At 40.6% G+C, this 17,852-nt stretch overlaps 1 pseudogene; it reads left to right on the plus strand.

The window, feature by feature from the left end:
* LOC135548890 (cullin-5-like) overlaps positions 1-17,852 on the plus strand; it is a 48,781-nt pseudogene that overhangs the window by 4,977 nt on the left and 25,952 nt on the right.

Below are 17,852 nucleotides of genomic sequence, written 5' to 3' on the forward strand. Positions count from 1 at the left end.
CTGAGCTTGTTGTCATTGCAGGCAATCTCAAAGCTGTGCGGTACAGGGAAGACATCCTCCTCCCTCATGTGGTACCCTTCCTGCAGGCTCATCCTGACATGACCCTCCAGCATGAGAATGCCATCAGCCATACTGCTCATTCTGTGTGTGATTTCCTGCAAGGCAGGAATGTCAGTGTTCTGCCATGGCCAGCGCCCGGATCTCAATCCCATTGAGCACGTCTGGGACCTGTTGGATTGGAGGGCTAGGGCCATCCCCCCCCCCCAGAAATGTCTGGGAACTTGCAGGTGCCTTGGTGGAAGAGTGGGGTAACATCTCACAGCAAGAACTGGCAAATCTGGTGCAGTCCATGAGGAGGAGATTCACTGCAGAACTTAATGCAGCTGGTGGCCACACCAGATACTGACTGTTACTGTTGATTTTGACCCCCCCCCCCCTTTGTTCAGGGAAACATTATTCCATTCCTGTTAGTCACATGTCTGTGGAGCATGTTCAGTTTGTCTCAGTTGTTGAACCTTGTTACGTTCATACAAATATTTACGTTAAGTTTGCTTAAAAGAAACAGATGACAGTTCGAGGACGTTTTTGCTGAGTTTAGGTCCTGGGTTGTAGGAAGCTTTACCCCAGCAACGTACTGGGCCGTACACACTACCCTCTGTAGTGCCTAACAGTCAGATGCCGAGGAGTTGCCATACCATGCGGTGATGCAACTGGTCAGGATGCTCGATGGTGCAGCTGTAGAACTTTTTGGGAATCTGGGGACCCATGCCAAATCTTTTCAGTCTCCTGAGGGGGAAATGTGTTGGTGTGTTCAGACCATCAGCTCGTTGGTTATGTGGACACCAAGGGACTTGAAGCTCTCGACCCGCTCCATCGATGTTAATGGGGGCCTGTTCGACCCGCCTTTTCCTCTAGTCCATGATCAGCCCCTTTTGTCTTGCTCACATTGAGGTAGAGGTTATTGTGCTGGCACCACACTGGTAGGTTTCTGACCTCCCTATAGGCTGTCTCATCGTTCTCACTGATCAGGCCTACCACTGTGTCGTCAGCAAACTTAATGATGGTGTTGGAGTCGTGTTTGGCTACGGAGTCGTGGGTTAACAGGGTGTGCTTGAGGGGACTAATCACGCACCCCTGAGGGGCCCCAGTGTTGAAGGTCAGCGTGGCAGATGTGCTGTTGCCTACCCTTTCCACCTGGGGGCGGCCCATCAGGATGTCCAGGACCAGTTGTGGAGGGAAGGGTTTATTCCCTTAGTGATGAGCTTTGTGGGCATTATTGTGTTGTAGTCAGTGAACAGCATTCTGACATACGTGTTTATTTTGTCCAGGTTGGAAAGGACAGTGTGGAGTGCGACTGAATCATCTGTTGGGGCGAATTGGAGTTGGTGTAGGGTTTCCGGGATGATGGTGTTGTGAGTCGTAACCAGCCTTTCAAACCACTTCATGGCTACTAACGTGAGTGCTACGGAGCGGAATCATTTAGGCAGGTTTACTTAGTGTTCTTGGGCACAGGGACTATGGTGGTCTTTTTTGAAACATGTAGTTATTACAGACTCGGTCAGGGAGAGGTTGTAAATGTCAGTGAAGACTCACTTCAGAACCGTGCAAACTGGCTCTAACCAGAATAGAAAGAGTGGGAGGACAAGGGCAAAAGGACAAGTACATTAGTGTCTAGTTTGAGAAACCGATGCCTCACAAGTCCTTAACTGGCAGCTTCATTAAGTGGTACCCGTAAAACACCAGTCTCAACGTCAACAGTGAAGAGGTGACTCCGGGATGCTGGCCTTCTAGGCAGAGTTCCTCTGTCCAGTGTCTGTGTTCTTTTGCCCATCTTAATCTTTTCTTTTTATTGGCCAGTCTGAGAAATGGCTTTTTCTTCAACTCTGCCTAGAAGGCCAGCATCTCGGAGTCGCCTCTTCACTTTAATTTGAGACGGGTGTATTGCGGGTATTATTTAATGAAGCTGCCAGTTGAGGACTTGTGATGCATCTGTTTCTCAAAGTAGACACTCTAATGTACTTGTCCTCTTTCTCAGTTGTGCACCGGGGCCTCCCACTCTTTATTTTCTGGTTAGAGCCAGTTTGCTCGGTTCTGTGAAGGTAGTACACAGCGTTGTATGAGATCTTCAGTGTCTTGGCAATTTCTTGAATGCTATAGCCTTCATTTCTCAGAACAAGAATAGACTGATGAGTGTTAGAAGAACGTCCTGTTTCTGTCATTTTGAGCCTGTAATCGAACCCACAAATGCTGATGCTCCAGATACTCAACTAGTCTAAAGAAAGCCAGTTCTATTGCTTCTTTAATCAGAACAACAGTTTTAAGCTGTGCTAACATAATTGCAAAAGCGTTTTCTAATGATCAATTAGCTTTTTTTAAATGATAAACTTGGATTAGTTAACACAACGTTCCGTTGGGACACAGGAGTGATGGTTGCTGATAATGGGCCCCCGTACGCCTATGTAGATATTCAATAAAATCTGCAGTTTCCAGCTACAATACAACATTAACAAGGTCTACACTGTATTTCTGATCAATTTTATATTGTAATGGACCAGAAATGTGCCTTTCTTTCAAAACAAGGACATTGCTAAGTGACCCCAAACTTTTGAATGATAGTGTATATAAAATTTAAAAAAATATTTGATTAAACATTGAATTTGGCCTTACTGCTATTAGCCTGTAGAAACACATTGAATTTAAAGGAAGCATGTTTTGAAGTGTCTTCTATATCTGAGAGAGAGCTCAGGGGGAATCACCAGTATATCTTTGATGTGGAAATGTATTTTTCGGCCCGGTACTGGGTTACCATCAGACGAGCCCCGTGACACTTGTGGCGGTCGTAGAGCGAAATGGAGAACACTGAGTTTGTGTTCCGTTTCCGTTCTGTGAGAAAACATTACCTCCCTGCTATTGATATGATTGAGCCTGGTTCCTCTCTAGGTTTCTTCTCTAGGTTTTTCTTGACATTCTCCTTCTGCTTGCTCTTTGGGTTCTAGGCCGGGTTACTGTAAAACCACTTTGACAACTGCTGATATTAAACATAAAAAAAGGCCTCATCAATTAGATTTAGAAATATGTGATGAAGAGATGAGCGACCCATGGCTTTTCTATTCCCCCTCAGCTGATGGAGTGTTGCGTGAACGCCCTGGTGACGTCCTTCAAGGAGACCATCTTGGCCGAGTGTCCAGGCATGATCAGGCGAAACGAGACAGAGAGTGAGTACGGCCGGAGCGCTCCCGGCACCAAAGGCTCGGCCAGCTCAGGTTTGCAAACCAGGAAATGACCTCACCGTCCTCCACTTCCTGTTTCAATTTGTCCTCGTCAACCAACCAAACGCTGCCTTTGTCCATTCCGTGTGTCATTCAACACGTTGTCATCATACCCCCCCCCCCCCCCCCCCCCCCCAAACATCAGTGTCTGACCATAAACCCACTCTGTATTGTGTATGTCCTGATAGTTTTAACCAGGTGTCTACCTACTTATGTGTCACTATTGACCAATGTGTGCCTTTGTGGAGCATCTGTTTGTTTGGTGTATAGCAGTAAGATCTAGAACTAGGCCTTTGACTGTAAAGTCTAACTGACAATAATACACCACCACTGTGATGTTTAACTTTAAGGGCTGGTATACTGTGATGTTTAACTTTAAGGGCTGGTATACTGTGATGTTTAAGGGCTGGTATACTGTGATGTTTAACTTTAAGGGCTGGTATACTGTGATGTTTAAGGGCTGGTATACTGTGATGTTTAAGGGCTGGTATACTGTGATGTTTAAGGGCTGGTATACTGTGATGTTTAAGGGCTGGTATACTGTGATGTTTAACTTTAAGGGCTGGTATACTGTGATGTTTAAGGGCTGGTATACTGTGATGTTTAAGGGCTGGTATACTGTGATGTTTAAGGGCTGGTATACTGTGATGTTTAAGGGCTGGTATACTGTGATGTTTAACTTTAAGGGCTGGTACACTGTGATGTTTAACTTTAAGGGCTGGTATACTGTGATGTTTAACTTTAAGGGCTGGTATACTGTGATGTTTAACTTTAAGGGCTGGTATACTGTGATGTTTAACTTTAAGGGCTGGTATACTGTGATGTTTAACTTTAAGGGCTGGTATACTGTGATGTTTAACTTTAAGGGCTGGTATACTGTGATGTTTAACTTTAAGGGCTGGTATACTGTGATGTTTAACTTTAAGGGCTGGTATACTGTGATGTTTAACTTTAAGGGCTGGTATACTGTGATGTTTAACTTTAAGGGCTGGTATACTGTGATGATTAACTTTAAGGGCTGGTATACTGTGATGTTTAACTTTAAGGGCTGGTATACTGTGATGTTTAACTTTAAGGGCTGGTATACTGTGATGTTTAACTTTAAGGGCTGGTATACTGTGATGTTTAACTTTAAGGGCTGGTATACTGTGATGTTTAACTTTAAGGGCTGGTATACTGTGATGTTTAAGGGCTGGTATACTGTGATGTTTAAGGGCTGGTATACTGTGATGTTTAAGGGCTGGTATACTGTGATGTTTAAGGGCTGGTATACTGTGATGTTTAAGGGCTGGTATACTGTGATGTTTAACTTTAAGGGCTGGTATACTGTGATGTTTAACTTTAAGGGCTGGCTGGTATACTGTGATGTTTAAGGGCTGGTATACTGTGATGTTTAAGGGCTGGTATACTGTGATGTTTAAGGGCTGGTATACTGTGATGTTTAAGGGCTGGTATACTGTGATGTTTAACTTTAAGGGCTGGTACACTGTGATGTTTAACTTTAAGGGCTGGTATACTGTGATGTTTAACTTTAAGGGCTGGTATACTGTGATGTTTAACTTTAAGGGCTGGTATACTGTGATGTTTAACTTTAAGGGCTGGTATACTGTGATGTTTAACTTTAAGGGCTGGTATACTGTGATGTTTAACTTTAAGGGCTGGTATACTGTGATGTTTAACTTTAAGGGCTGGTATACTGTGATGTTTAACTTTAAGGGCTGGTATACTGTGATGTTTAACTTTAAGGGCTGGTATACTGTGATGTTTAAGGGCTGGTATACTGTGATGTTTAACTTTAAGGGCTGGTATACTGTGATGTTTAACTTTAAGGGCTGGTATACTGTGATGTTTAAGGGCTGGTATACTGTGATGTTTAACTTTAAGGGCTGGTATACTGTGATGTTTAACTTTAAGGGCTGGTATACTGTGATGTTTAAGGGCTGGTATACTGTGATGTTTAACTTTAAGGGCTGGTATACTGTGATGTTTAACTTTAAGGGCTGGTATACTGTGATGTTTAAGGGCTGGTATACTGTGATGTTTAAGGGCTGGTATACTGTGATGTTTAAGGGCTGGTATACTGTGATGTTTAAGGGCTGGTATACTGTGATGTTTAAGGGCTGGTATACTGTGATGTTTAAGGGCTGGTATACTGTGATGTTTAAGGGCTGGTATACTGTGATGTTTAAGGGCTGGTATACTGTGATGTTTAAGGGCTGGTATACTGTGATGTTTAAGGGCTGGTATACTGTGATGTTTAAGGGCTGGTATACTGTGATGTTTAAGGGCTGGTATACTGTGATGTTTAAGGGCTGGTATACTGTGATGTTTAAGGGCTGGTATACTGTGATGTTTAAGGGCTGGTATACTGTGATGTTTAAGGGCTGGTATACTGTGATGTTTAACTTTAAGGGCTGGTACACTGTGATGTTTAACTTTAAGGGCTGGTACACTGTGATGTTTAACTTTAAGGGCTGGTACACTGTGATGTTTAACTTTAAGGCTGGTACACTGTGATGTTTGGTAAGGGCTGGTACACTGTGATGTTTAACTTTAAGGGCTGGTACACTGTGATGTTTAACTTTAAGGGCTGGTACACTGTGATGTTTAACTTTAAGGGCTGGTACACTGTGATGTTTAACTTTAAGGGCTGGTACACTGTGATGTTTAACTTTAAGGGCTGGTATACTGTGATGTTTAACTTTAAGGGCTGGTATACTGTGATGTTTAACTTTAAGGGCTGGTACACTGTGATGTTTAACTTTAAGGGCTGGTACACTGTGATGTTTAACTTTAAGGGCTGGTATACTGTGATGTTTAAGGGCTGGTATACTGTGATGTTTAAGGGCTGGTATACTGTGATGTTTAAGGGCTGGTATACTGTGATGTTTAAGGGCTGGTATACTGTGATGTTTAAGGGCTGGTATACTGTGATGTTTAAGGGCTGGTATACTGTGATGTTTAAGGGCTGGTATACTGTGATGTTTAAGGGCTGGTATACTGTGATGTTTAAGGGCTGGTATACTGTGATGTTTAACTTTAAGGGCTGGTATACTGTGATGTTTAACTTTAAGGGCTGGTATACTGTGATGTTTAAGGGCTGGTATACTGTGATGTTTAAGGGCTGGTATACTGTGATGTTTAAGGGCTGGTATACTGTGATGTTTAACTTTAAGGGCTGGTATACTGTGATGTTTAACTTTAAGGGCTGGTATACTGTGATGTTTAAGGGCTGGTATACTGTGATGTTTAAGGGCTGGTATACTGTGATGTTTAAGGGCTGGTATACTGTGATGTTTAAGGGCTGGTATACTGTGATGTTTAACTTTAAGGGCTGGTATACTGTGATGTTTAACTTTAAGGGCTGGTATACTGTGATGTTTAAGGGCTGGTATACTGTGATGTTTAAGGGCTGGTATACTGTGATGTTTAAGGGCTGGTATACTGTGATTAACTTTAAGGGCTGGTATACTGTGATGTTTAACTTTAAGGGCTGGTATACTGTGATGTTTAAGGGCTGGTATACTGTGATGTTTAACTTTAAGGGCTGGTACACTGTGATGTTTAACTTTAAGGGCTGGTACACTGTGATGTTTAACTTTAAGGGCTGGTACACTGTGATGTTTAACTTTAAGGGCTGGTATACTGTGATGTTTAACTTTAAGGGCTGGTATACTGTGATGTTTAAGGGCTGGTATACTGTGATGTTTAAGGGCTGGTACACTGTGATGTTTAACTTTAAGGGCTGGTACACTGTGATGTTTAACTTTAAGGGCTGGTATACTGTGATGTTTAACTTTAAGGGCTGGTATACTGTGATGTTTAACTTTAAGGGCTGGTATACTGTGATGTTTAACTTTAAGGGCTGGTATACTGTGATGTTTAAGGGCTGGTATACTGTGATGTTTAAGGGCTGGTATACTGTGATGTTTAAGGGCTGGTATACTGTGATGTTTAAGGGCTGGTATACTGTGATGTTTAAGGGCTGGTATACTGTGATGTTTAAGGGCTGGTATACTGTGATGTTTAACTTTAAGGGCTGGTATACTGTGATGTTTAAGGGCTGGTATACTGTGATGTTTTTATACTGTGATGTTTAAGGGCTGGTATACTGTGATGTTTAACTTTAAGGGCTGGTATACTGTGATGTTTAAGGGCTGGTATACTGTGATGTTTAAGGGCTGGTATACTGTGATGTTTAAGGGCTGGTATACTGTGATGTTTAAGGGCTGGTATACTGTGATGTTTAAGGGCTGGTATACTGTGATGTTTAACTTTAAGGGCTGGTATACTGTGATGTTTAACTTTAAGGGCTGGTATACTGTGATGTTTAACTTTAAGGGCTGGTACACTGTGATGTTTAACTTTAAGGGCTGGTATACTGTGATGTTTAACTTTAAGGGCTGGTATACTGTGATGTTTAAGGGCTGGTATTTAAGGGCTGGTATACTGTGATGTTTAACTTTAAGGGCTGGTATACTGTGATGTTTAAGGGCTGGTATACTGTGATGTTTAAGGGCTGGTATACTGTGATGTTTAAGGGCTGGTATACTGTGATGTTTAAGGGCTGGTATACTGTGATGTTTAAGGGCTGGTATACTGTGATGTTTAAGGGCTGGTATACTGTGATGTTTAACTTTAAGGGCTGGTATACTGTGATGTTTAACTTTAAGGGCTGGTATACTGTGATGTTTAAGGGCTGGTATACTGTGATGTTTAAGGGCTGGTATACTGTGATGTTTAACTTTAAGGGCTGGTATACTGTGATGTTTAACTTTAAGGGCTGGTATACTGTGATGTTTAACTTTAAGGGCTGGTATACTGTGATGTTTAACTTTAAGGGCTGGTATACTGTGATGTTTAAGGGCTGGTATACTGTGATGTTTAAGGGCTGGTATACTGTGATGTTTAAGGGCTGGTATACTGTGATGTTTAAGGGCTGGTATACTGTGATGTTTAAGGGCTGTTTAACTTTAAGGGCTGGTATACTGTGATGTTTAACTTTAAGGGCTGGTATACTGTGATGTTTAACTTTAAGGGCTGGTATACTGTGATGTTTAACTTTAAGGGCTGGTATACTGTGATGTTTAACTTTAAGGGCTGGTATACTGTGATGTTTAACTTTAAGGGCTGGTATACTGTGATGTTTAACTTTAAGGGCTGGTATACTGTGATGATTAACTTTAAGGGCTGGTATACTGTGATGTTTAACTTTAAGGGCTGGTATACTGTGATGTTTAACTTTAAGGGCTGGTATACTGTGATGTTTAACTTTAAGGGCTGGTATACTGTGATGTTTAACTTTAAGGGCTGGTATACTGTGATGTTTAACTTTAAGGGCTGGTATACTGTGATGTTTAACTTTAAGGGCTGGTATACTGTGATGTTTAACTTTAAGGGCTGGTATACTGTGATGTTTAACTTTAAGGGCTGGTATACTGTGATGTTTAACTTTAAGGGCTGGTACTTTAAGGGCTGGTATACTGTGATGTTTATACTGTGATGTTTAAGGGCTGGTATACTGTGATGTTTAACTTTAAGGGCTGGTATACTGTGATGTTTAATGTTTAAGGGCTGGTATACTGTGATGTTTAAGGGCTGGTATACTGTGATGTTTAAGGGCTGGTACTGTGATGTTTACTGTGATGTTTAAGGGCTGGTATACTGTGATGTTTAAGGGCTGGTATACTGTGATGTTTTTAACTTTAAGGGCTGGTATACTGTGATGTTTAACTTTAAGGGCTTATACTGTGATGTTTAAGGGCTGGTATACTGTGATGTTTAACTTTAAGGGCTGGTATACTGTGATGTTTAACTTTAAGGGCTGGTATACTGTGATGTTTAAGGGCTGGTATACTGTGATGGGCTGGTATACTGTGATGTTTAACTTTAAGGGCTGGTATACTGTGATGTTTAACTTTAAGGGCTGGTATACTGTGATGTTTAAGGGCTGGTATACTGTGATGTTTAAGGGCTGGTATACTGTGATGTTTAAGGGCTGGTATACTGTGATGTTTAAGGGCTGGTATACTGTGATGTTTAAGGGCTGGTATACTGTGATGTTTAAGGGCTGGTATACTGTGATGTTTAAGGGCTTATACTGTGATGTTTAAGGGCTGGTATACTGTGATGTTTAAGGGCTTATACTGTGATGTTTAAGGGCTGGTATACTGTGATGTTTAAGGGCTGGTATACTGTGATGTTTAAGGGCTGGTATACTGTGATGTTTAAGGGCTGGTATACTGTGATGTTTAACTTTAAGGGCTGGTATACTGTGATGTTTAACTTTAAGGGCTGGTATACTGTGATGTTTAACTTTAAGGGCTGGTATACTGTGATGTTTAACTTTAAGGGCTGGTATACTGTGATGTTTAACTTTAAGGGCTGGTATACTGTGATGTTTAACTTTAAGGGCTGGTATACTGTGATGTTTAAGGGCTGGTATACTGTGATGTTTAACTTTAAGGGCTGGTATACTGTGATGTTTAACTTTAAGGGCTGGTATACTGTGATGTTTAACTTTAAGGGCTGGTACACTGTGATGTTTAACTTTAAGGGCTGGTACACTGTGATGTTTAACTTTAAGGGCTGGTACACTGTGATGTTTAACTGTGATGTTTAAGGGCTGGTACACTGTGATGTTTAACTTTACTGTGATGGGCTGGTACACTGATGATTATACTGTGATGTTTAAGGGCTGGTATACTGTGATTAACTGTGATGTTTAAGGGCTGGTATACTGTGATGTTTAAGGGCTGGTATACTGTGATGTTTAACTTTAAGGGCTGGTATACTGTGATGTTTAACTTTAAGGGCTGGTATACTGTGATGTTTAAGGGCTGGTATACTGTGATGTTTAACTTTTTAACTGTGATGTTTAAGGGCTGGTATACTGTGATGTTTAACTGGTATTTAAGGGTATACTGATGTACTGGTATACTGTGATGTTTAACTTTAAGGGCTGGTATACTGTACATAGATGAAGCATAGTCCTGAACTAAAAAGCATGTTGACTGGAGAATCAGCCAAACTCTAAATACTGGTTATTCAAATCTGGCCATCAATTGCTGCTGCGATATTGCCCTTTGTTTGATACTATAGCTATAATCACTAGAGTCGAGCTGCAGTATCATGGACAGTGTTTAAATACATATTGCTTACACACACAGCTTTCCTCCACCTTATAGAGCTCCATCTCATGTTCTCTCTGATGGACAAGGTGCCTAGTGGCATCGAGCCCATGCTGAAGGACTTAGAGGAATACATAGACAGGAACACATCATGTACATGCTGGGTTACACTAACAGAGATATTAAATACATATTGCTTACGACACAGGTTACACTAACAGAGATATTAAATACCTCACAGATATGTTACACTAACAGAGACAGATATGTTACATCACCTTCAGATATGTAACAGAGTGCTACACACACATGTTACATAAGCTGCTTACACACACAGATATGTTACACTAACAGAGATATTAAATACATATTGCTTACACACACAGATATGTTACACTAACAGAGATATTAAATACATATTACTTACACACACAGATATGTTACACTAACAGAGATAATAAATACATATTACTTACACACACAGATATGTTACACTAACAGAGATATTAAATACATATTGCTTACACACACAGATAAATACATATTGCTTACACACAGATATGTTACACTAACAGAGATATTAAATACATATTACTTACACACACAGATATGTTACACTAACAGAGATATTAAATACATATTAACAGATAGTTACACTAATAAATACATATTGCTTACAGATATGTTACACACAGATATGTTACACTAACAGAGATATTAAATACATTGCTTACACACACAGATATGTTACACTAACAGAGATATTAAATACATATTGCTTACACACACAGATATGTTACACTAACAGAGATATTAAATACATATTAACAGCTTACACACACAGATATGTTACACTAACAGAGATATTAAATACATATTGCTTACACACACAGATATGTTACACTAACAGAGATATTAAATACATATTACTTACACACACAGATATGTTACACTAACAGAGATATTAAATACATATTGCTTACACACACAGATATGTTACACTAACAGAGATATTAAATACATATTACTTACACACACAGATATGTTACACTAACAGATATTAAATACATATTGCTTACACACACAGATATGTTACACTAACAGAGATATTAAATACATATTGCTTACACACAGATATGTTACACTCACAGAGATATTAAATACATATTACTTACACACAGATATGTTACACTCACAGAGATAATAAATACATATTGCTTACACACACAGATATGTTACACTAACAGAGATATTAAATACATATTGCTTACACACACAGATATGTTACACTAACAGAGATATTAAATACATATTGCTTATATGTTACACACAGATATGTTACACTAACAGAGATATTAAATACATATTACTTACACACACAGATATGTTACACTAACAGAGATATTAAATACATATTGCTTACACACACAGATATGTTACACTAACAGAGATATTAAATACATATTACTTACACACACAGATATGTTACACTAACAGAGATAATAAATACATATGTTACACTAACAGAGATATTAAATACTTACAGATATGTTACACACAGATATGTTACACTAACAGAGATATTAAATACATATTGCTTACACACACAGATATGTTACACTAACAGATAATAAATACATATTACTTACACACACAGATATGTTACACTAACAGAGATATTAAATAAATACATATACACACACAGATATGTTACACTAACTTACACACACACTGTTACACTAACAGAGATATTAAATACATATTGCTTACACACACAGATATGTTACACTAACAGAGATATTAAATACATATTACTTACACACAGAGATATTAAATACATATATGTTACACTAACAGAGATAATAAATACATATTACTTACACACAGATATGTTACACTAACAGAGATATTAAATACATATTACTTACACACACAGATATGTTACACTAACAGAGATATTAAATACATATTACTTACACTAACAGAGATATTAAATACATATATGTTACACTAACAGAGATATTAAATACATACTTACACACACAGATATGTTACACTAACAGAGATATTAAATACATATTGTTACACTAACAGAGATAATAAATACATACACACACAGATATGTTACACTAACAGAGATATTAAATACATATTACTTACACACACAGATATGTTACACTAACAGAGATATAATAAATACATATTACAGATAATAAATACATACACACACAGATATATGTTACACTAACAGAGATATTAAATACATATTACAGATATGTTACACTAACAGAGATATTAAATACATATTGCTTACACACACAGATATGTTACACTAACAGAGATATTAAATACATATTGCTTACACACACAGATATGTTACACTAACAGAGATATTAAATACATATTACTTACACACACACATATGTTACACAGATAACTAAGAGATATTAAATACATATTGCTTACACACACAGATATGTTACACTAACAGAGATAATAAATACACATTGCTTACACACACATATGTTACACTAACAGAGATAATAAATACATATTGCTTTTGTGACGTATTTACTGTTACACTAAAGGTGACGATATGGAACAATCCAGTCGTCTTTGTATTTCTCTGTGTGTGCAGGACTCTGAGAAGCTTACACACACAGTGGAGCAGCTCCTCACCCTGTTCATCCGCTTCAGTGAGCTGGTTAACGGAGCCTTTCAGGACGCTCCTCACCCTGTTCCCTCGCTTCCTCACAGCCCGAGACAAGGTCGGCCAATAAACATTCAACATGGCCAATAAATGGAAGCTCAACGTTCCGTCAACGTTTGTCCAACATTGACACAACGTTGTCAATGAATTTATGCGCTGTATTTGCAGTTGTCACTGTATATGTAACACTTTTTTTTTTCCCCTCCCTCTTCTTAGGCTTACAAAGCAGTTGTGAATGACGCTACTATTTTTAAATTGGATCTTCCGCTGAAGCAGAAAGGGTAGGAGTTCTACTGGTCTACTGCTTTAATTGCTTCACTGAATTCAACATTGATACCGGCATACTGTTGAAGGCTGCTACAGTATTTATTGATGTTGCACTTGATAAAACTGTGGGAGCATTCAACAGGGTGGGGGGGTAGATCTTTTGTGTTTTTCTTGAATACTTAAAACAAAAGTTTTTTTAAGTTCCACTTCTGAACTGTTAATTGCTTCATTTGTGAACGTGTGAGTTTACGAGTTCTACTTTCTCTGTACTGTCTGTCTGTCAGGGTGGGGCTGAAGACTCAGCCAGAGTCCAAGTGTCCAGAGTTGCTGGCCAACTACTGTGATATGCTGCTGAGGAAAACCCCGCTGAGCAAGAAACTTGCATCTGAGGAGATCGAGGCCAAGCTCAAGGAAGTGGTACGTGTGTGTGTGCGCGTAATGATTTGATGACTCCAGCAAGCTTTCCTTAAGGCTTCGGCCACACGTGCGTACTCGGATGAAATCGTACATCATTGTTTATTGTCCCTCAGAAGTATATCTCAAGTCAACAATGACTCCTGTTAAAAAAAGCATTGACCCAATCGGTGTGCAAGCAGCCTTGGGCTGATGTTTGTACAACTTGATTGGTGTCCATCTGTGGCAAATTTAAATGAATTTATACCTGTCTATGTAATGTCCCTCAGTTGACAGTGCATGTCAGAGCCAAAAACAAGCCATGAGGTTGAAGGAATTGTCTGTAGAGCGGTGAGACAGGATTGTACCAAGGCACGGATCTGGGTAACGATACCAAAAAATGTGTGCAGCATTGAAAGTCCCCAAGAACAGTGGCCTCCATTCTTAAATTGAATAAGTTTGAAACCACACACTAGAGCTGGCTCCCCAGCCAAACTGAGCAATTGGGGGAGAAGGGCCTTGGTCAGGGAGGTGACCAAGAACCAGATGGTCACTCGGACAGAGCTCCTCCGTGGAGATCGGAGAACCTTCCAGAAGGACAACCATCTCTGCAGCACTCCACCAATCAGGCCTTTATGGTGGAGTGGCCAGACGGAAGCCAAACAAGATTCTCTGGTCTGATGATGTGTAAATGTGGTATTTGAGTTTTTCTTTTAAAATGATTTAGCGACCATTTCTAAAACGTTTTGCTGTATCATTTATGGGGTATTGTGTGTAGATTGAGGTGGAAATAATGAATAAGGCTGTAACATAACAATGTGGAAAAAGTGAAGGGGTCTGAATACGTTCCTAATTAACTCTAAATGCTTGCACGCTTTATGTCCCTACCAGACAATTGTGTCGCACTCGCAAAAGCTTCACAATGCATTTCTTTGTAGGCTATAGCCTGGAAATAATTGAAATAATGTAGCTGTAATTGTTCCTTCTTAGGCTCCCTGTCTGGCTCCTGACCTATTTAGTGTTTATGATGTTTAATACGACATATTTGAAACTGTTCGCTTCTTACATCGATGTTTATTCAAATACTTTTCATTCAAATCCATGTTTCATTTCAATACATTTCAAAACATTTGGTAGGTCCAGGTAGTCGCAAAAATAGATGGGTGACGATGACATCCGTTCACACACAATGCCTCGCTCCCCCCCCCGTTCGTCTTTAAGCTTAGTGTGGTCGTTGCTTTATACTCTGTTTTTCTCACTTTGTTTTAGCAGGTACTGATGGATGCTGTATTATACATTATTTTCAGATCTGCAAACACTTGTTTCTTCTTAGCTGGTTCATGTTCATTAGACACCAAATAGAGGAAAACAGACAAACCGGGAGAGACTACCTGAACTTGTCCAATAGACTCTTAGTTTTTCATTGCAAAACATTTTGTGCTACTGTATGCACTAATGAATGTGGTCCTTTGTAGCTCAGTTGGTAGAACATGGCGCTTGTAACGCCAGGGTAGTGGGTTCAATTCCCGGGACCATCCATATGTGAAATGTGTGCATGCATGACTGAGTCGCTTTGGATAAAAGCGTCTGCTTCATGTCATAGTATAATATGACCCTGATGGTGTGTTCTGTGTTCTCCTGCAGTTGCTGGTGCTGAAGTACGTGCAGAACAAAGACGTGTTCATGCGCTACCACAAAGCTCATCTGACCCGACGCCTTATCCTGGACATCTCCGCGGACAGCGAAATCGAGGAGAACATGGTGGAGTGGCTCCGGGTACGACCTGTGGGTGACCTGTGGGGGTAGGGCTGTTACGGGTAGGGCTGTTACGGTGTAGGGCTGTTACGGTGTAGGGCTGTTACGGTGTAGGGCTGTTACGGTGTAGGGCTGTTACGGGGTAGGGCTGTTACGGGGTAGGGCTGTTACGGGGTAGGGCTCTGGGTACGACCTGTGGGTGGGTGTAGGGCTGTTACGGTGTAGGGCTGTTACGGTGTAGGGCTCTGGGTACGACCTGTGGGTGTAGGGCTGTTACGGTGTAGGGCTCTGGTGTAGGGCGACCTGTGGGTAGGTGTAGGGCTGTTACGGTGTAGGGCTGTTACGGTGTAGGGCTGTTACGGTGTAGGGCTCCGGTGTAGGGCTGACCTGTGGGTGTAGGGCTCGGGTAGGGCTGTTACGGGGTAGGGCTCTGGGTACGACCTGTGGGTGTACGGTGTAGGGCTGTTACGGTGTAGGGCTCTGGGTACGACCTGTGGGTGTAGGGCTTTACGGTGTAGGGTGTAGGGCTAACGGTGTAGGGCTGTAGGGCGGTGTAGGGCTGTAACCTGTGGGTGTAGGGCTGTTAGGGCTGTAGGGCTGTTACGGTGTAGGGCTGTTACGGTGTAGGGCTGTTAGGGCTGTGTAGGGCTCTGGGTACAACCTGTGGGTACGACCTGGTGTAGGTGTGGGGCTGTTACGGTGACCATATTACCGGCGGTCACCAGTCATTACCATAGTCAAATTCCATGTGACCGTTTAGTCATTAACTAGGCTGCTCTTATGGCCATTATTAGCCTACCTCACTTGCTAATTGCCAGTCGCTAATGGCCTGGTACTTGGCACACTATTGTCCCTCTAATCGCTGATATCAATGCAAATGTCTTCAAATCAAATACTTAATGAGAGCTCATGTTGTGCAACATTTCTATAGGCTGTGCAATTGCGTGAACAGAATTGATGGCCTCTTAAAGAGTGTTCCATCAGCTTTCTATAGGCTTGGCCTACTATCTATTTCTAAACATTCCTAATAGTAAGCACATTGCTTCTCTTTACAACAGGAGTATAGCCTACCTGGCTGGCATGAAAATGAACCATGGGAAAAGTGACCTCCATTCACTATTTTAAGTGCAGAAATGACATGTATTATCTCCAATGCCCCGGTTCCCATAAATCAAACAAATTTCACACATTTCGTGTATATATAAAGACCAGATTAAGTTAATATTGTCACCCAGCAGACTATTATTATCACTTGTGAATGATGCCCAGCATGTGCACTAAGGCAAGAAACATTCCTGTTCCTAAATTATAGTCGCACAAGTCATGTAGCCTAGCCCATAGGCCTATATGGTTTGTATCAACTAAAGTGGCCAAATAACTGCAAACGTAGCCTATAGGCCTAGGACCCCTGGAACATGGTTAGAATGTGGTTAGAACGTGGTTAGAACGTGGTTAGAACGTGGTTAGAACGTGGTTAGAACGTGGTTAGAGCGTGGTTAGAGCGTGGTTAGAGCGTGGTTAGAGCGTGGTTAGAGCGTGGTTAGAGCGTGGTTAGAGCGTGGTTAGAGCGTGGTTAGAGCGTGGTTAGAGCGTGGTTAGAACGTGGTTAGTGCCCAGAGCCTCGTGAAACGTCTTTTTATAAACCCAGTCATTGCGCAATTCTGTGTGAAAAGAGCTTTGACTGACCACTATTTAAAATAGGATACCAGCTTTCTCATGCTGCTATATGTATTGCTCAATTCTTAAAATGAAAATGCATGAATCTTCTTTACAACCGGTGTAGCCTAACTGGTATACATAGGTGGTGCGTAAGTTTCATGTTTGGGGAAGATCATTTTCACCATAAATGAACCTTTACAATAAAGCATCACATGCATAATCTTTGCCGATTTTATGTAAGATGGCCTACTATTCATAAGGTGATGAGTAGATTGGATAGTTATAATTTGGGCGGATAATATAACTCCACTGTTCTCAAACTGTTCAATGCCTGGCTGAGCGCGCATTACATAGAGTTAGGCCTAGGCTTTATCAGACACTTGTATTTCTTTGCATAGGAATAAAATGGGCTTTTTTCTAAATGCATTTCATGTAGTTTTACTACACTTTAGCAGAATATTTTTTTTTAATAGGACAAATTTAAAGGAAACACAGGAAGCACAGGAAACCGAGTAGAGTTCATGCCTTTCATGCAACTTTTTTCAAATCATTAGTCCCATCATGCCGCCTTAGGCTATATAGTCTGCTCTTTAACACATAACTCTAAATTAAGCATATAGGAGGACCTGTTTCTTTGTTAATTAACCGCTCAACACTGAATAGCTGCAC

Source organism: Oncorhynchus masou, chromosome 11 (assembly GCF_036934945.1).
Source record: "Oncorhynchus masou masou isolate Uvic2021 chromosome 11, UVic_Omas_1.1, whole genome shotgun sequence".
Classification (NCBI taxonomy): domain Eukaryota; kingdom Metazoa; phylum Chordata; class Actinopteri; order Salmoniformes; family Salmonidae; genus Oncorhynchus; species Oncorhynchus masou.